Raw genomic sequence first — 21,951 nt, forward strand, 5'->3', positions numbered from 1 at the left:
ACAAAACCTACTTGACAATAAAACAGAAATAACCACCAACACCATCATAGCTGGGGACTTCAACACACCATTATCAGTAATAGACAGATCATCCAAACAGAAACCCAACATGGAAGTAAGAGAGCTCAACAAAACCATAGAACACTTAGAGCTAACAGACCTCTACAGAACTTTCCATCCCAAATCCACAGACTAAACATTCTTCTCAGCAGCCCATGGAATATTCTCTAAAATATACCATATACTGGGTCACAAAGACAGCTTCCACATATTTAGGAAAATTGATATAATTCCCTGCATGATATCAGATCATAATGCTATATTCCTAGAAATCAACAAAAAAAAAAAACCAACAAGAACCCCAATGGCAACTGGAAGCTGAATAGCACACTCTTAAACAATAAATGGATAGTGGATGAAATAAAAAATGAAATTGCAAAATTCCTGGAATTGAATGGCAATGAGAACACATCATACCAAAACTTATGGGACACAATGAAGGCAGTCCTCAGGGGAAAATTCTTAGCACTGAATGCCTTCACAAAAAAGACAGAAAGATCCCAAATCAATAACCTAGCCATTCACCTAAAGGCACTGGAAAAACAAGAAAAATCCAACCCAAAGAGCTCCAGAAGGAAAGAAATAATTAAACTAAGAGCAGAAATTAATGAATTGGAACCCAAGGATTTTTAAGGCAATTGACAAAACAAAGAGCTGGTTCTTTGAAAAAATAAACAAGATTGACAAACCTCTGGCCAATTTGATCAAGCAAAAAAAGGAGAGACTCCAAATTAACAAAATTCAAAATGAAAAAGGAGAGATCACAACAGACATAAGTGAAATTGGCAGAATCATCAGGACTTATTTCAAAAACCTCTACTTCACAAAACTGGAAAATGTGGAGGAGATGGATAAATTCCTGGACGCATATCATCTACGAAAGCTAAACTCAGAGCTGATTAATCACCTCAATGAACCCATCACACTCATGGAGATTGATAAAGTAATAAAAAACCTCCCAAAAAGAAGAGTCCAGGACCAGATGGATTCCCAGCTGAATTTTATCAAACCTTTCATGGAAGAACTCAAACCAATCTTTCTAAAACTGTGTCACACAATTGGAGAACAGGGAAAGCTACCCAACTCCTTCTATGAAGCTAGTATCACCCTAATCCCAAAACCAGGCAGAGATGCCTCAAGAAAAGAAAACTACTGGCCTATTTCTCTAATGAACATAGATGCAAAGATCCTGAACAAAATACTTGCAAACCGAATTCAACAACACATCAAAAGCATTATCCACCTGGACCAAGTGGGATTTATCCCAGGAACACAAGGGTGGTTCAACATATGAAAATATGTCAATATAATATACCACATAAACAAGCTTAAACATAAAAACCACATGATCCTTTCAATAGATGCAGAAAAGATACAACATCACTTCATGATCAAAACATTTGAGAAAATTGGCATGGCCAGTTCACATCTTAACATAAAAAGGCAATATACAAAGCTCCAAAGGCCCAAATAATACTTAATGGAGAGAGACTGGAGGAATTCCCATTGAGATCAGGAACAAGACAGGGATGTCCTCTCTCACCTCTGCTTTTCAATATAGTTCTGGAAGTCCTAGCTCAAGCAATAAGACAGGAGAAGGAAATTAAAGGGATACAACTTGGAAAGGAAGAAGTTAAGTTAGCTCTATTCGCTGATGACATGATTGTATATGTAAGAGACCAAGAGACTCCATCCCAAAATTCCTGAAGGTGATTAACTCCTATAGCAAAGTAGCAGGATACAAAATCAATGCACAAAAATTGGTAGCATTTCTGTATGCAAATGACAAAGATACAGAAAAAGAAATAAAGGACATAGTCCCATTTTCAATAGCAACAACAACTAAAAAAATACCTTGGAATAACGTTAACCAAAGAAGTAAAAGATCTATACAACGAAAATATAAAAACTCTCAGAAAAGAAATTGAGGAGGACTTGAGAAGATGGAAAGACCTCCCATGCTCCTGGATAGGCAGTATTAGCATTGTGAAGAGGACAATCATACCAAAGGCAATATATAGATTTAATGCAATTCCAATTAAAATCCCTAGAGTGTTCTTCACAGAGATAGAAAAAATGATCTCAAATTTCATATGGAAAGGCAGAAGGCCTCACATATCCAAACATATCCTCAGCAAAAGAAATACCTCTGGTGGCATCACCATACCTGATATAAAGCTATACTACAAAGCCATAGTAATAAAAAACAGCATGGTACTGGCATAAAAACAGGAGTATAGACCAATGGAATAGACTTGAGGACCCAGATTTTGGGTCAAGCAACTATTGCTACTTGATGTTTGAAAAAGGCCCGAACAATATAGGCTGGAAAAAAGACAGCATCTTCAACAAATGGTGCTGGACAAACTGGATAACCACATGCAGGAAACTAAAACTTGATCCACACATTTCACCATGCACTACACTCAAATCCAAATGGATCAAAGACCTCAACATAAGACCAGAAACTCGAATACTACTGGAAGAAAATTTGGGAAGTACTTTCCATGATATAGGAATGGAAAAAGACTTCCTGAACAATACCCCAGTGGCTCAAGTTCTTAAACAGTCACTCAACCAATGGGATTGTATAAAGCTGAAGAGTTTCTTTACAGACAAGCATATAATAAGCAAAGCCAATAGAATACCCACATAGTGGGAGAAAATATATGCTGATTATCCCACTGATAGAGGCCTAATCTCTAGAATCTACAAAGAACTCAAAAGTCTAAACAATAAGACAGATACCCCACTCACAAAATGGGGCACAGAGTTGAACAGGCAATTCACAGAGGAAGATATACAAATGGCAAACACACACTTAAGAAAATGTTCATCATCCCTAATCATCAGAGAAATGCAAATTAAAACAACTATGAGATTCCACCTTAGCCAATAAGGATAGCCAACATCAAAAAATCAAATGAAAATAAATGCTGGCGAGGATGTGGAGAAGCAGGAACACTCATTCACTGTTGGTGGGAATGTAGGATGGTACAACCACTTTGGAAAACAACATGGAGACTCCTTAAAAATCTGACTATAGAAATACCAACAGAGCCAGTTATACCCTTACTGGGCATCTACCCTAAAACCTTCAAACCATAGGCCAGAGAGATTTGCTCAACCATGTTTGTAGCAGCTTAATTCGTAATAGGTAAAAGCTGGAATCAACCCAGATGTCCATCATTAGAAGAAAGGATAACGAAGATGTGGTATATCTACACAATGGAATTCTATACAGCAGTAAAAAAAAAAAAAAAAAAAATGACACAAAGAAATTTGAGGAAAAATGGTTGAACCTGGAACAGATCATTCTCAGTGAACTTACCCAATCACAGAAAAAAAATTGACACATAGTCTCACTCATCTACAGCACTTAACCTGAATCTGCCCAAGATACCTTACATACCCAGCAAGCACCTCATGGACTAGACAATAGGATGGATGGGGAAGGCAGAGACGGCATCAAAGGGTGGAAAACAGTAATCTGGACCCAAATGGCAATGGTTCCATAAAATTCTACTTCCCAGAAGACAGTCCAAATGGCTGAACCTTCTCTAGACCCTTACAGGAAACACCTGAACCACAAGACACTGGAGATGGTAGGATCAAGACTAACCTAAATCTTCTACATCTTCCCTCCCTCCCTCTCCCCCCCCCACTCCTCTGTAACTCTTGTATATTAGGTATGTTTTTCCTCAATTTCTTTGTGGGCACTGACCTGTAATCCCCACTTCCAGCTTGGGCCTACCATCCACATTGAGCTTTTGATCAGAGAAACCTACAAGGTTTCCCAAAACAATGACAGACTTCTGTCAGAGTACTTGATGACCCACAAAAGGCCAATGGTAAGACCCTATTGCTGAAGACTCCATACGCAGCTGACACATAAAATGGAATGGCATGGCTGGAAGCCAGGAGAGAGTCAGTCCCCAGACAGTCAGCGTGCCTAGTGCCAGAAGGTGCTACATGGGTGACTGAGGGAAATGACGAATATCTGTCTAAGCAACTTATTATCTAACCTAATTAGCAACAAATAACCTGATGTGATGCCCACACAAGTGCAATAGTGGCACACAGCAATGGTGGGGAACCAACTGCTCTTGATTTGGCTAACTGATCCCCTCAGTGGTACCAGACCCAGAGCTGGAGCTGGGAAACAAGTCAGAACCATACCCAAACATAAGCCCACTCTCCAATATCAAGCTACCATTAATCATGAGGTACAAGAGGGCCTACACCTATCAAACTCTCTATCAAAAAAGTAATTGTTATCTCAATTTTCTGGGTGCTAACTTACTCTCCGTTGGAGAATCTGCTTCTCTTTTTCAAATAGATGCATATCCTAAGGAGAGAGTTGCCCCAACATACCTCAAAAGGGGCCCGACTAAAACTAAGGACAATTGGCCAAACAAGCAAGGGTGATGTTTTCCTGATGAACTGGATACCAGCACAAAGGGGAAGGAGATCAACACAGAGAAAAATCAACTCCTACCAAATCAGAGAGCTAGAGCCTCAGAGGCCCCCAACATCTCAGCACTGAAGCAGACCAAAAATGAACCCAACATGGCTCAGGGAAATTTTGCGGAAGAGGGGGTAGAAAGAATGTCAGAGTCACATGTTGGGTCATGATATGCAGAGACAATTATCGTACCAATAACTGTGGGCTAACTCCACAATGCACGACCCATTTACATCAACAAGGAGGGTCCAATGGGAGGGGGTAGATCATGGATGAGCCTAAACAATAATACCAAACTGCCTGTATTTGCTGAAAAGAAAACTAATAAATGAAATTTTAAAAAATAGAATTAAATTGTAAATAAGGAAAAGAAGATATTGCATTACAATTTACATAAACCATAAAAAGAGAAACTAACATTAAAATTTTCCATGAAAGACATGTTTACTAATCTTTAAAGGAAACTGAAGTAGGAGGGGTTAGCAATTACCTTTTCATTGCTCATAAAAAACACCTGACCAGAAGCAGCCTGTGGGAGGGAAGGGTTATTTTGGCTCACAGTTTCTGAGGAAGCTTCATCATGGCAGGGACAGCAAGGAAAGAGCAAAGAGCCAGGAATACCATCTCCTTGCCAACCAATAGAAAGGAGAGATTGGTTGCTTATTAAAACTGGCAAATGGGACTGGCCTATGTAATCCCAAGCCCTTCCTCCCAGTGAACACCTCCTCCAGGCAGGCTTCACTGGCCGCAGGCTCCATCAGGTGGGGAATGTGAAGTATATTTTCAACTTGTGTGCTTGTCTTCACCAGAGTCTGCTTCCCAGAGAAAATAATTTAGGGCAGTTTCCTCTCTCACATATTATCAGTAAGGGATGGTGAGAATATTTGGTACTGGGTGAGATAGTATAATTGACATTATGTTAGTCCACAGTTATATTGACATTATGTTAACCAGTTGTGGTGGATAAGGAATAGTATGTTTTCTTGATATATGCACAAGATACATGCATGTCTAAAAATAGATGAGGAATATTACAAATAGCCTGGGGGTCTCTTTTATTAGATTTTGGTGATTTGTTTTGATTTGGGAACAAACATAAACTACAACTGAATATTTTACTTCATCCTCCTTATCAAAAAATTTGACTATAAGTTTTGAGGTGGCTCTGGACTAGACAAAGTCTTTGTAGATTGTGTAGGTGGAAACAGTAACCTGCTTGTACAGTGGGCTCAGACTTATGTGGCTTCCTTTTTACACACTGAACACATCTTTTATTGTAACATAATGATGGAGGATGAAAATACAAGCTTGGTTATGGAATATACATGTGACATTGATTAGCCTGTGTGTCATCCTGACTCAGCACTCACTCTATTATGAAGCAGGCATTTGATTTCTATTTTACAATATGTTCCAGGAGTATAAAGTCTACCATTTAGTGGTTTTATTGGTGTGCTTTCTCTTCTCTTTTGACCAGTAGTTTTCATCATTGATTAATCATGAAATCCATTAAAAACATATCATTCTAAGTGTAATTCCTTATTGAAAAGAAACTATCACTCTCCAGTAGAGCATCCTGCATATCCTACATCTGATGAAAGATATGATGATATGAGGGAAATTATGTAATCAAGACAATCCTTTTGAGCTGGAGATATAGTTCAGTGGTTAAAGGTACTTGCTTGCAAAGCCTGATGGCACACACATAGAGCCATATGCACAAAGTGGCACATGTGTCTGGAGTTCTTTGGCAGTGGCAGGAGGCACTCACACACTCATTCTCTCTTTCAAATAAATAAAATTTTGAAAATGCCTCAAAAACAAATTTGTTATTTTTTTAAAAGGCTCTTTTTAAAAAAATTTTTATTTATTTATTTATTTGAGAGCGACAGACACAGAGAGAAAGACAGAGGGAGAGAGAGAGAATGGGTGCCCCAGGGCTTCCAGCCTCTGCAAACGAACTCCAGATGCATGTGCCCCCTTGTGCATCTGGCTAACGTGGGACCTGGGGAACCGAGTCTCGAACCGGGGTCCTTAGGCTTCACAGGCAAGCGCTTAACCGCTAAGCCATCTCTCCAGCCCTTAAAAGGCTCTTAATGGAAGTTTTATATTGTTTTTCCCCTCCCCTTTCTGTACAGCATTTTCCATTTAGGCCACTTTACAATGACATGGTAATTGTTATTCTATAAGACCAAAGTTCTACTCTGGTATTAATTGCTCAACTTTGTTTTACCCTTGGAGAAAAGACAATAGTGGGGTGTAAAGTGTAAAATAATAACTTTTCCCCTTCAGTTCCACCGTAAAACTCTCTCCACACTATTTTGAGCCTTTATTGAGCTTTTCTCCAAGTGCCTGTTGTCCATCAGAGTCCTGACTCAAGTATACTAAATTAAAATTGAATAAACATAATTTTTGTATGAAAATCTTATCATTGTGAAGTACTTGTTGAAAACAGATATTTGTCCAGATTCATATGTATACTTATATTCCTGGCAACTTACTTTACACTATTTTGTTATCCACTGTTTAAATCACCAGTATGTTATGGTTGTTAATAGAGTTTGAATTTTCTCGGCAGTGGTTCCAAGGAATTTCAATGTATATGTAAGTTCTTTATTATCAATTGGCTGATATTTTAGTTGTTTCATTCACATTTCAACATGTATTGGATTGACTCTCTGACTTTTAAATCTATGTACACACCTGTAATTACGAAGTACTCTCTCACATATATTTGAAGTCTTCATAAGTAGACCTTTGCTTCTTAAATTATACTAAAATTTTAGCCTATTATTTGGTGTGGAGTAATTGATTATGTACTGTGAGTTAGTTTTTGAATTAATATTTATATCTTACCAGGGTTTAATTGTGATGAAAACAACCAATTACTATATTCAAATAACACATTGATACCAAAACAACTCCACTTTTGTTTTCCTCTTTCTCCTTAGTATTGTAAGTTTCAAAATCCTTGTTTCATTTGCCAAAGCAAATAGTTCTCCAGAGAAAATTCTTTAACCATGATATCATTCTAAATGTTCATGTTTTTGCAGTGCATCTTGGTCACTGATCTCCTGAGGTATGTGTTACTAGCTTCATATCTTTCCACAGCAGGATATTATATGGCACTTTGCATTAGAGAGCAAAGGAAAATCTGACTCTGTGAAGATGCTACTATTTTCATACAGCCAAAAACAGATGGATGTGATAACTTTAGCTTTGAGAAGAGTGAATTTATACCCCTGCTTCTGTGCTTTGAATTGCTATGTGTATGAGTCATAGCCTAAAGTGCATGAGTGAGCCTAAAGTAGCATCAGGAAAGTATATATATATATCCAGATTCATACATATACATTACAAGTATATAATGTAATATAATTATATATTATAATATATAATATATCTTATAAAATAAAAAATCTATAAAATAAAGTATAAATAATAATTATAAAAATATATAATGTGTGTGTGTGTAAAGACTAAGGGACTTTGGCTTTGAGCTAGGACCACATAGTATCTGAGGAACTAAAAAAAAGACATTGGAAAACAACAAATAACTTTTTAATACATGGGATTCATGAAAGGCTGCAATCAATCATTATGTTTTCCAATTGTATAAATTATCTTCTTTCACTTGATAAATAAATAAACATTTGATGATGCATAAGAGTAAAGTGCATAAGGCTTATATGTTTTTCTGTCCCCTGACTTTCAAGTGAAATAGGCATCAACTGGTCACCTGTTCAAATAGAATCAAATTAACTGGGAATTTGTTGAATTTGCCAGAAACATGCATGTCATAGACATGTGAGCAGAAATAAATTGACATGGAGGCCAAAAGACTCAACATTGAAAAAATACTTTCCTATGTAATTTAATTTTGAAATATGATTTGGACAATTTTTTAAAAATGTTGCTTAAAATGAGCAGGATTCATATTTATTTTTCTTATGATGTTTGAATTAATGTATATATAAATTTATTTCTGAACCAAAGGTAGGATGAAAAAGGATTAAAGAGTTTTGATAAATAGGAATTTTTCTAGAAATAATTAAAAACTGGAATCACAGTGATACAAAAGTTATGGTAAAGGTATTGAATTTTTTGAATCTTGAAAACCAAAAGAAATAGGGTCACTTTGTTTCAGTTATGTTTGCAGTATTTATTTTAAAGGAGACATGACATATACAGCAGTAATAAGCAAAAGCAGAGGTGTTAGTAAATAAAAGTGGCTGGATTTTATTGCATATACAGAAGGTTTGTGTCCATTTAAAATATAAATACACAAAGCATTTGAGCTGAGGAATATGATGAGCTTTCAGTATTTGTGGAATGAGGAGGAAATACACATTGATGATTGTTCACATAGTACTTTGTTCAAATCTAGGTTATATCTACAGTGCCATTTAATTCAACTCTATATTGGGAACCTCATTACCAACTATGTCCTTTATTTATAGCAATTAAATGTCTGGGAATATGTTTGGAAGGATTTCTTAGTTTTGTATAGGTTCAAAAAAAGATTATGCATAATATACAAGGTGAAAAATTAGGTTTTACTCTTTTGCAACATGGATATTTCACTAGTTGAACATTAATGTGTTAAAAATTATTTCAGAGTAAAGCTAATCCACATGAAGACAATTTAAAACACTGCCATTCTGGAGTTCCCTGTGAATTCTTATGTCTTTCAGACATAGAAACTCTGTACCCTTGCACAGGCATCTGGAAATCTCAATCTCTAGACTGGGATCAGCATTCTGACTCTGTGTTGAGTGACTTTTCATGTTTAATGTCTCAAGCTTGATTAGTTTTTATGTTCTGTGGTATCTGAATATGTGCTATAGTTATATTTCATTCTATTTTAGACTCACTTTTGCAAAATTCTTAGTTCCTTTCCAGATAATTGGGAAGTGATAACAGAGAGGTAAATTCCCAACTGACACAGGCTCAATCAGATACTGTTACAAGAACTTTAGGGCTTAAAAAATACACTAGGAGATATAGTAATAGAATTTGTTATAATTATACAATTTCTATAGATTTGGACCAAAAAGCAATACAAGTCATAGTTCATTAATTTTTTTACTTAATATAATGTAAGCTTTATCTTTTTGCCTGATAATTATATACATTTTAAATCTCATGGTCCTTGTTGGATTTTTCTTTAACCAGTATTTATTTCTTCTTCCTTATTCTCTTCCGCCTCTTCTCAATTCTTCTTCACTTTTTATTATTCCTTATTTTGTGTTTACTTGGTCACTTCAGAACTCCATCTAGTCTCTTTGCATTTATTCTTTAAATATTTTTTTGTTCATTTTTTATTTATTTATTTGAGAGCAACAGACACAGAGAGAAAGACAGGTAGAGGGAGAGAGAGAGAATGGGTGCGTCAGGGCTTCCAGCCACTGCAAACGAACTCCAGACGCGTGCGCCCCCTTGTGCATCTGGCTAACGTGGGACCTGGGGAACCGAGCCTCGAACCGGGGTCCGTAGGCTTCACAGGCAAGTGCTTAACCGCTAAGCCATCTCTCCAGCCCGCATTTATTCTTTAGTTATGTAATCATATAAGTTTCCATGTGCTTCTAGTAATTCAAATTAATCTTCTATTTATCAGAAGATATTTATTTGCTCTATTTTATGCATATTATGATTCTAAGTTTTGGTATTTACTAATGAAAATATATACTTCTGAACATTATCAGGATTACTGTCTAGTTGAGAAAGAGAAGTTAATGAATTACGTTTCTACAGGCACTAAAAAGAAATAGTGAGCCAATACATTTAATTTACATATGAAAGCTTCTATTTTGACCACTAAAACAGTATGGATAGTTCAACCTATTATTGAATCATAGGAGATAATTTTTGTGCATGTTTATGGTGTGCATTTGTATGTGTGCCTTGTGCATGCATGTTTTATGTATGTTTGTGGGTACATTTGTCTCTGGGTAAGGGTATACCTGTGCCTGTGTTTAGAGGCAAGAGGTCAACTGCAATTGTCTTTCTTACTCACCCTTCAGCCATGTTTTTGAGACAGGCTCTCTTACTAAACTCAGAGTTCATGGATTCAGCTAGACAGCAAACCTTAGGGATTCTCCTGTATCCTGTTTCCCAAAGCCACTGGGTCTGGCTTTTACATGGATGTTGAGGACCTGAACTCATATCTTCATGGTCATGTGGAAAGAACTTTATCCACTGAGCCATGTTTCTTATAACTGCATTTTTTCATACATACTTTGATTCTCTATGCTTGCTGATACCATATTGTTTGTATTCACTTATTTTCCTCATGAGTTGGGCACTACTAAGGGAATTAAAGAAAGAAAAGTAACCTTAACATTTATGGAATACTCACACATGGAATACTTACATATTGAATCATAGTTATATGTTTCAATTGATTTAGCCTTAAAACATAACAGGAAAAAAGTCAATTTTTTTAATTTGTTAATTGATCAATAAACTGAGGTTCAGGGGAATAAATATCATGACTAATACTAATGTGTCATTGGCTAAATCATGATATTCATTTTGGCAAGTTGAGTCCAGTGCCAATATTTTGTTTACTATGCCATGTTGCTGTCTTGAGTAAACTAAAACTACAATATAGCATAATAAGCTGTTGTGTCAGGAGTTGAATAAGATGCTTTCTACTAATCATATAAAGCTAACCTTAGAATTTTGACAGGCATTTAATAAGCTTTGAAGTCAAATATTTTGCAGAGCTGGGAACTGGGAAGGGAAAGGTACTTGTTAACAGTAAGATTTGTAGTTGTGGAAGTGTTTGCATCAGTTGACAAAACATTAGCAGGTTTGTGCCTTTTAACCAATTTTTACCATTTCACTTCCATACCTCATCTCATTTATTGCATAGTCCATCATTATATTTTCTGCTTCTACTATGGTGACATCTTCAGAGTCTATATATAAGTCAGATCTACAGTATTTGTCTTTCTGACCCTATAATGCCACTGAGAACAAAGACTACATTCATTCATGTTACCACAAAAGAAATGGGGATTCCTTTCTTTGCAAAGACTGAAGACTATTCTGATGTTTGTATGTCTGTGTGGATAATACTCTCCTTTGTCAATGAATTCTTAGTTTGTTTATTGTGTTGGTTATTGTAAATTATTTTGCAATGAAAATGAGAATATAATTATTTAATATAATGAGGTCTATTACTCTTAATATATACCTTATAGAGTAATGGTGCCAGAATGTAATTTATTTTATATTTTTTGTTATTGACAACTTCCATAATTAGAGACAATAAACCATGATCATCCCCCTCCACAACTCCATTTTCCATCATATCCCCTTCTCCTCTCAATCATTATTTTGATATCATCATCTTTTCCTCCCATTATGATGATCTTGTGTGGGTTGTACCAGGCACTGAGAGATCATAGATATCCAGGCATTTTGTGTGGAAGAGTGTACTGTAAGCATTCTTTTGGCTCTTACATTCTTTCTGCCACCTCCTCTGCAATGGACCCTGAGCCTTGGAAGGTGTGATAGAGATGAGCAATCCTCTGTTAGTTCTTCTTAGCACTATGGTGCCTTCTGAGTCATCCCAGGGGTCACTACCATCTGAAAAGAGAAGCTTGTAACCAAAATTGAGAGTAGCATTAATATATGGGTATGCACATTAAGAGAAGTGCTTACTGGGCAGTTTAGTGAGCATAATATAAGCATTTAGTCACACACCAACCAGCATTACACCCGTAGGGCTCAGACTTCCTCCATCATAGGATTTTCAGTATCAGGCTTATATTCCCTCTCATGGAGCAGACCTCTAGTCCAATTAGAGAATGATTGGTTTCCCCCCATAACAGACATAATACTATTACACTTGTTGGCTCATTTGGCCTAGCTGGCCCAACTTAAAGCTTGCAGTGTCCACTATTGTTTATCTCCACTGAATACTTCTCTCTCCCCCATGAAACTGCATGCAGTGTACCTTATTACAGCTTTCTGTCAGCTCATCTACATGGAGGAGGTTTTCAGCTCAGCTTCATCAGGATTTCTCAATGACCTTGCCACTCAAGTATGAGGAGTCTTCAGCAATGGGTCTTACTATCTATTCCTTTATGCCTTTATGCATGGTACACAAGTTGCTTCTGCTGGCCTGCATACTCAGCTCTTGCTTTTAATTTTTGGAGAACTCTCTAAACTGTTGTTCTTAATGAGGACACTAATTTAATTTTTCCTAGCTGCATTTAAGGTTTTCCTTTTTAAATCCATATATATTTGTTATCATTTGACGTTTTGGTGATATTCATTTTGGTTTTTTTTTAAGGTTGATAATGTTCTTTTGCCAAGGATGAAATGATATTTTAATGTGATTTAATTTATGGTTCTAGGTTAATGATGTTCATCTTGTTTATATATCTATCTAATAGCTGGTTATAATGCTAAAATATAAGTAGATTCCATAACTTTGTGTTTCTCTTCTTCTAGCCTATTAACACAATTATCTTAATTTACAGATGTTCCTATTCTTTTACAGGCAGCACAGTCAACAATGGAAAGAGGGAATCACTATGAGGTGACAGAGTGTGTTCCTGGGACTCACCAACTCCTGGAGTATCCAACTGCTCCTCTTGGTCTTCTCCTCCATGTTTTATGTGGCAAGCATGATGGGAAACTCCCTCATCATGTTCACAGTGGCTTCTGACCCTCACCTGCACTCTCCCATGTACTTTCTGTTGGCAAACCTCTCCTTTGTTGACTTGGCTGAATCTTCTGTCACTCCTCCCAAGATGAAACACAAAGTCATCTCCTTTAGGGGCTGTGTCACTCAAATCTTCTTCATACATGTCATTGGTGGTGTGGAGATGGTGCTCCTTATAGCCATGGCCTATGACAGATATGTGGCCATCTATAAGCCTGTCCATTACCTGACCATCATGAGCCTAAGAACATGTATCTTTTTCTTAGTGTCTGCCTGAGTGGTTGGCTTTATACACTCTGTGGTTTAATTTTCCTTTATAGTAAATTTACCTTTCTGTGGCCCTAATGTGTTTGACAGCTTCTAATGTGACCTTCCTCAATTCATCAGGTTTGCCTGCACAGACACTGATTGACTGGAATTCGTGATCACAGCCAACAGTGGATTTATCTCTGTGGGTTCCTTCTTCATCTGGATCATCTCCTACATTGTCATCATAGTCACTGTTGAGAAGCACTCATCCAGTGGTTCCTCCAAAACTCTGTCTACACCATCAGTTCATGTCATTGCGGTAGTCCTCTTCTTTGGCCCTGTGATATTCTTCTAATTATGGTCTTCTTCCTTCACACACTTGGACAAACTTTTGGCCATATTTGATGCACTTGTCACTCTGTTTCTGAATCCTGTGTTCTATACATTCAGGAATCAAGAGATGAAGGTAGCAATGAGGAGAGTGTTCAGACAGCTACTGAAATATAAGTAACTTCCTAAACAGTGGCATTGTCAAGTTTCTTTTAAAAATATATTTTAGGGCTGGAGAGATGGCTTGGTGGTTAAGGAATTTGCCTGCAAAGCCAAAGGGTCTTGGTTTGATTTCCCAGGACCCATGTAAGCCAGATGCATAAAGTGGTGCATGCATCTGGAGTTCGTTTGCAGTGGCTGGAGGCCCTGGCATGGACATTCTCTCTCTCTCTCTATCTTTCTCCTCTTCTTTCTGTCTCTAAAATAAATAAAATATTTTTCAAAATTCTTTTAAAAAAATTTTATTTATTTATTTGAGAGGGAGAGAAAAAGGCAGATAGAGAGGGAGTGAGAGAATGGGCACACCATGGCCTCAGCCACTGCAAACCAACTCCAGATGCATGCACCACCTTGACCATCTGGCTTATGTGTGTATTGTCTTTGCAGGTAAGTGCTGTGACCTCTAAGCCATCTCTCCAGCCCTCCAGTGTCTTAATTTAACATAGTAGTACATTGTTGATCGAATTCTGAGAAGAACCTTTATTTGTGATTTTATGTTGTTTATTTGCATTCAAATATATGCAATTTTGTGTTATGTTTAGTAAGGAGGGACAATATCTTCTGAAAGCAAAGAAGAAATTGCATTCATTTATATAGCAAAGATTATAATAGTCATGAGCCGCTATTCCTAAGGAACAATATTTATAAGGTGTAAACAGCCATATAGAAGTGGAAATGCTACCTTAAGGCTTCAGAACCAGGAAAATTTTCTTTTATATTAAGCATGAATTTTCGGAATATTACCTGGGGACATTTCTAACGAAATTGTGAAGATTGTGAAGGTCAGGTGTGGTGGTGCATGCCTTTAATCCCAGCACTTGGGAAGTAGAAGTAAGAGGATCACCATGAGTTCTAGGCCACCCTGAGAGACTACATAGTGAGTTTCAGCTCAGTCTGGGCTGGCGTAAGCCCCTACCTCTGTAAACAAACAAAAAGAAAAAGAAAAAGAAAAAAGAAAAGAAAAGAAAAGAAAAGAAATAGTGAACTGGGTCATTTTCTCTGTCTGCAACTTGAAAGATCTAGAGAAAATACATACCACATTATATTTATTTCTAGGGAAGCAGACAGGGTTCTTGGTTTAAATGTCATGATAAAAGGAGCTCCTTGTATAACAAAAAGTAACATCAATCACTTAGCATTCCACTCCTGAAGTACTGCCTATACCTATTCTTAGTTCTGTATACTGAAGTGTTCTTTAGCACTAAAGTATGGCATTCCATCATATATTGCATTTGGGTTGCATTTAAAAATTTAAAAAGATAAAGAAAAGCAAATAAATCTGCTTCAAGTTCTAGAAATGATTTATACTAGAGGTTGAAAATATTACTCCTGTTTGCAAACAAAATGAGTGAGAACCAGAAATCTCTCCAACCTAAATTATGCCATATGATTGAATTTATTCTCTTCAAATGTGGATCAATTCCCTCAACATTTTGTAAGAAGGTTAAATGCTTCAATCACATAAAATCAATAAGCTCGAAAGAGAAAAAAATGAAGTAATTGAATGATGTTGACAACTAAATGACAGACAAGAGAACTTTATTAATCATAGGAACTAAAAGTATAAGTAGTAGTTGGGCTGGAGAGATGGTTAAGTGGTAAAGTGCTTGCCTCTGAAGCCTAAGGACCCTGGTTCAAGGCTCGATTCTACAGGACCCACGTTAGCCAGATGCACAAGGGGGTGCGCACATTTGGAGTTCGTTTGTTGGAAGCCCTGGCGCACCCATTCTCTGTCTCTCTCTCTCTCTCTCTCTCTCTCTCTCTCTCTCTCTCTCTCTCTCTCTCTGCCTCTTTCTGTCTCTGTCACTCTCAAATAAATAAAAATGAACAAAAAAATTAAAAGAATATAAGTAGTAATTTGGCTTCCACAAAAAAATATAAAAGGAAATACAGATCAAAGAAATTGAACGGAATATAGAATAGAAACCTATAAAATATTATGTGGTCTTTTCCTCCTGAAGCAATTTCTTTTGGACAAAATTTTACTTTTACTATTCATGCACTATCCAGTTGAGAGTCATATGAAAACATTCTCCAATGATACCATCAAAAATCCTGCTGCTCATTTGATACTTATCCTTGAACATACATATAGTAAACATGTCAAATATGAATGAAATTGTGAGTTACTTCTAAGGCTCAGGGAATACTGTGGGAGATGGTGCAGAAAAAAAATGTCAGAGCCAGAGAAAGGGGAACAGTGCTGTGGAACACTGTCTTCTGGGCATGACATGATTATTGCAATCATGACCTCATGGCAACTGTCATTACATGCGTAATACTTGTACAATATTTGGCCCATTGATATTTCATCATGAAAGAAGATGGAGGTTTTGAGGCCCTCATTCCTCTCTGAGGAGTTGACAGTGTTTTCTGGGGAAACAAGAGAAATTTTCTATAGTGGTGTAAGCACTGGTAGGATGTCTGTGTGTGTGCATACACATATGTGGTAAATACTTCCCCACCCATGCTCATGCAGAGAACCCTGATTAAACTCAGTAGGTCTCACCCACACATAAGAAAAATAAACACACCAGGGTAGAAGAGGGATTAGTTGGCAAGAAGAAGGGGTTCAGTGCTTGGGGGTAGGGGGCATCAAGAAGAGAAAATAAATAGGAGGGAATTATAATCAAAGTATATTATCTATCTATCTATCTATCTATCTATCTATCTATCTATCTATCTATCTATCTAATGATTGCATTTTGTAGATTAGAAGGAGAATGGTTTCTGAGTAGTAGCTCAAGGCTGATACTCTATTCATGAATAAGTTACCACAGTATTGGTCTGCTAAACTGTAAGTCATTTCGTTTACACACTTTTTTGTGGTGATAGTTGAAATAGGTATTCAGAGGAGGAAATTTTTACAGGCTGACTCACAGCACTACATTTTCAGAAATAATAGAGGCTTACATTACTTTCCAAAGTAATTACTTTACAAAGCTACTTGGGCTGGAGAGATGGCATAGTGGTTAAGACACATGCTTGTGAAATCTAAGGACCCAGGTTCGACTCCCCAGAACCCATGCAAGGCAGACAAACAAGGTGATGCATGAGCACAGGGTCACGCATGCTCACAAGGTGGAACATGTATCTGGAGTTCAAGAATACTTCTTTCTCTTTCTCTCTCTCGTTTGCTTGCCCATAATAAGGTTCATATTAGTAAGACTGAATGACAATATTCAAAATAAATAAAAGCTAAAATGTGTGCAATGGAATTTCCTTACTCTGAAAATATCTATTTCTACCACAAAAATCTAAAAGGAGGGGCTGGATAAATGGCCCAGTGGTTAAAGGTACTTGCTTGTAAAGCCTGATGGCCTGGGTTTGATTCCCTAGTATCCACATAAAGCCAGATGCACAAAGTGGTGCATGAATCTGGAGTTCATTTGACATGGCAGGAGTCCCTGATGCTCTCATGCCCCCTTACAAATAAATAATTTTATTATTTTATTTATTTGCAAACACACACACACACACACAAATAAATAAAATAAGCAAAATTAAACATATTGCTTATAGATGTATACTTATTTAGTAAATTATATTTAGTAAAAGAAATATAATTACAGAGGAGAAGTTACTCCTTTTTTAATATTATATTTTTATTTATTTGAGAGAGAGATACAAAGAGAGGAGAGAGAGAGAGAGAGGGAGAGGGAGAGAGAGAGAATAAGCATGCCAGGGCCTCCACACACTGCAAGGGAACTCCAGATGCATGTGCCAGCATGTGCATCTGGCTTATGTGGGTACTGGGGAATCAAACCTGGGTCCTTAGGCTTCACAGGCAAATGCCTTAACAACTAAGCCACCTCCCCAGCCCCAGAAATTACTTCTTAATGGGGTGCAGTGAAAAGATACAGCATTTGAGAATACATAAACTCATAGATGGACTCACTAGTGTTTGCAATTTGTGATTAAAACTTCAAATGTCATGTTGCATATTTTACAAATATGTAAGACTTCGTAATGAAAACAGAAAATTTCATTGTATCAGTAACAATGTTTGTCTTTCACATTTGCAAATATTCAAGTTAATTACATTCTACTGCTTAAAAAGATGTAGACAACTAATGCTCTAATTCAATGTTGGTGAAAGAAATTTGAATTGGCTCAAACATTACACAGGACCTTTTATTAGTATGTAATCAAATCTTACAAATAAATAACATTTGAATCCTGCAAAAGTACATGCATTTATGTTAAGGAGTTTCAAGTATGTTTGTGGCAGGTTGATCATTAAACTTCATGTCACCTTGCCATAGTTTGGAATCATCTAGAACACTACGCTTGTGACTTTGAGGGAATTTCTAGGGAGGTTTAACTGAGGCTGGAAGACCCATCCTAAATGTGAGTACTACTCTTGCATTGCCTGGGGTTCCAGACTGAATAAGAATGTGTAAAAGAAGAAAGTCAATCAAGCACCAATATTCATTTTTCTCTGAATGGTGGTCAAAGTGATGTGAGGAGTGGCAGCAAACTGCTCCTGCCCATGAACGCCTTCATGCCTCCCTCCCACACCGTGGTGGCCTTTACTTTCTCAAGCCAAAATAAATCTTTCCCTCTGTAAGTTGTTTTTTGCTAGGTATTTGGTTACGGTGATAAGAAAAGTAACTAATACAGCAACACTGGTACCCAAAAGTATTGCTGGAGTACCTGACATAAATTGTGGGCATGTGGAACTGGTTTGTGGGAACAATATGGGAGAGTTTTGACCCTGAGAGCTAGAGAAGCCCTTCAATGCTATAAACAGACATAGTGGACTATTCTTATGGGGGTTGAAAGACCAGAGTGATAAAAGAAATGCAGACAGTGGAGGCTGTGTTTTATAAGGTTTTAAAGAGGAACAAGGACTCTCAGGCATTAGACTAGAAGCCTTTCATGTTATACTCTGGTAAAATACATGCCTGCTTTTTGCTTGTGTCCTGATATTTTCAGTGAGGCTGAATTCAAAAGTAATGGACCAAGCTGTTTGGTGGAGGAAATTTCAAGATAGCATAAAATTGCACAGTTATTATTCACCTTGGTTTAAGAATTTTTATATTTTATTTATTTGCAAGCAGAGAGAAATAGAATAGAGACAGAGAATGGGAACACCAGGGACCTTTAGCCACTGAAAAGTAATTAAAGATGCATGTACCACTTTGTGCATCTGACTTTACATGTATACTGGGGAATCAAACCTGGGTCATTAGACTTTGCAGACAAGCAACTTAACCACTGAGCCATCTCTTCAGCCTAGTTTGAGTTTTATTATAAGAGCTCAAAGCAGAAAGAAAACATAGCTTGGCAAAGAAAAATTGTGAAAATGGTTAAAGTTTCAGACATCAAGGTGGCTATAATTAACAAGATTGCTATCCTTAGGAAGAAATATTGAAGGTTTTGCTCTGGCCATAGAATAGGTGATGGGAAGCAAAATCCCATCGACTGAATATGTCAGTTTGTAAAAATGCAAGTTCATCTGAAAGGAGAAAGCCTGAACTGCGAAAGTCACCCAGGAGGTTCCCTGTTCCAAAAAGGTCATCTAGAGGAGTCCTTTTCCAGCTTCAGTGACAGAGGCACCAGGAGGCCATAGCAGCTGTTTCAAAGGGTCGGGGCATATTTCGAGCTGGCAGCATAGCTTGACAGTGTTAACATGGTGCTGGTTTTGCAGGAAAGCAAAATGAAAGAATTATGAGGTCATAGAAGTTTGCACCAAGGTTCTGGAGAGCTGCCAAAGCCAGGCAATATTTGGTAGCATTGGAGTCCCTGTGTAGAGCTCAAGAGCAGACCTGCATGAGGCTGTGATGGTGAAGCCCAAGTTGCAGTTAAAATTCCAAGACACTGGAGATGGTAGATATGTGAGTGGTTCATTTAGAAAAGCTGGCGACGCAGAGTATATATCATCAAAAAGAGTTCACATATATGTGCCCAAGGCAACCGAGCCTGAAGAGCAGGGACATACCCAAGCCCACTAGAGCACTGATGAATTCCATCTGAAGCCTCAGATACCAGACATGGAGTTCCAGGGTTTGGTCTTTGCCCTGCTAGGTTTGGTTCCTACTTTGGTCTGATTTTTCCTCACTATGTCCTCACTCATTCCTTTTGGAATGGGAATGCTCATTCAGGCCATTGCATTTTAGAAGTATGTGTTTCACACACACACATTATATTATGGATATATAATGTCTGTATTTATGTATGATATAATTATATATAATATTATGGAAGTTTACAGTTAAGTCAATTGAAATCTTAGAAAGAGACTGTGAATTTTGGTCTTTTGGATAATTTTAAAACTGTCAAGACATTAGAGATTCTTACAGATAAATTAAGTTTATTTTATAGTAGGAAATGTTAATGAGCCATTGGGGGTCCGGATTAATGTTATGGTTTAAAAGTGATTTACTTGGGGTTCAAGTTAGTAGGTGGACATGTGAGGATTAATCTTCATTGTAAATTTGACTGGGTTTGGAATGACCTAGGATACCCACCTATGAATGTGTCCTTGAGAGCACTTCCAAGTTTAACTGGGCAGGAAAGAACTACCCAGTATGTGAATAATATAACCCCACTGTCAGGGCCCCAAACTGAATAAAAAGAGAACAAGGAGAAAGTTTGTGAAGCACTAACATTTTCTTTGTCTGCCAGGATGTGAAGGGTCTCAGCCATATTCTCCCTAACAATGAACTCTTCCATGTTTTCCCTGCCACATAGCCATGAAATACTCTCAAACTATGAGCCAAAATTAATTCTTCCTCTTATAAGTTTTTTTTTTTTTTTTTTTTTGGCCAGACATTTAGTTACAATGTTGTACAAGGTAGATAAAATAGCAGAGATATTTTAATAAAGTTTACAAGCAAATTAAATATACATCAGTGTGGTACTGACTAAAGCAAGGTATTAATAGCCATACAATAGCCATCAAACTACCAAGAGCTACATGCCAGCACAGCTCAGCATCAAAATAATTTCATGTCAGATTTATCACATTGTCAAATGACCAACATGTATTATAGAGCAAAGTGATTCTAGTCTATAATTTTAAGCACATAAAGGAAAATTCAAGAAGAAATATACCACATTTCAATAGTCCTATTTAAATAACTGATTTTCAGACATTTTAATTTTTCTTTGTGCTTATTGATACATAACCATCAAATATAATTTAGATACCAGCTGGTTGATTTTTTTTTTTTTTTTGAGTAAGGGCTAATGGCCCCCCCCTGGCTAGGCCTGGGCCTGGGACCTGGCCAAGCCAGATCAGGCTCAGCCAAGGGAAAAAGTCACCCACAGCTGGAAGTTCCTAAGTGGTCAGAGAGCCTGCCCACCCCTTGCAAAGGTATTTGTCACCTGATAGTGGTGGCCTGTCTTCTGGCTCAGGTGAACCAGAGGGACAGCTGGTTTGTTAGGGCTAGGGGCTGTCTCAGGAAGAGGCTAGCCCTGACACCAAGTTCTGGGGACTGAACTTGATCAACCACAAGGTTTAGGTTTATTCTTAAAACAGATTAACACTTTGTGTCAAACCTACTAGATTTTCTCATTCCATGTGATGTAGAAAAGAGTTCTTAACTTTTATTTACCACTGTTCTTTGTACAATAAAAAATAATTATTAACTCCCATGGTACAGGGAGTTATTATAAGAGCTCAAAGCAGGAAGAAAACACACAGAATGGCTTCATCCAGCTTTTTATCAGCTGGTCTAGATAGAGGAGGTTATCAGCTCAGTTCCAGCAGGATTTCTCAGTGGCCTTGCAGCCCAAGTATGTGGAAACTTTAGCAATAGGGCCTTACCATCTATTCCTGGTGGGAAATCAAGGGCCTTGGCAATGGATGTAATGTTTTGGGGTCATCAGGGGCCTCCCTGGCCAACAACTCACTGGAAGGTATCCCATCCCTGGCACTTAAAATTTTCTAGCAACAATCTATGTCTCCTGAGTGTTCCATTGTCCAAAAAAGTAGGTTTCC

General features: G+C 37.3%; 1 pseudogene; it reads left to right on the forward strand.

The window, feature by feature from the left end:
* Window positions 1–5,812: 5,812 nt before the first annotated feature.
* Window positions 5,813–13,965, forward strand: LOC101613324 (annotated as a pseudogene).
* The last annotated feature ends 7,986 nt before the right edge of the window (window positions 13,966–21,951 follow it).

Source organism: Jaculus jaculus, chromosome 8 (assembly GCF_020740685.1).
Source record: "Jaculus jaculus isolate mJacJac1 chromosome 8, mJacJac1.mat.Y.cur, whole genome shotgun sequence".
Lineage (NCBI taxonomy): Eukaryota > Metazoa > Chordata > Mammalia > Rodentia > Dipodidae > Jaculus > Jaculus jaculus.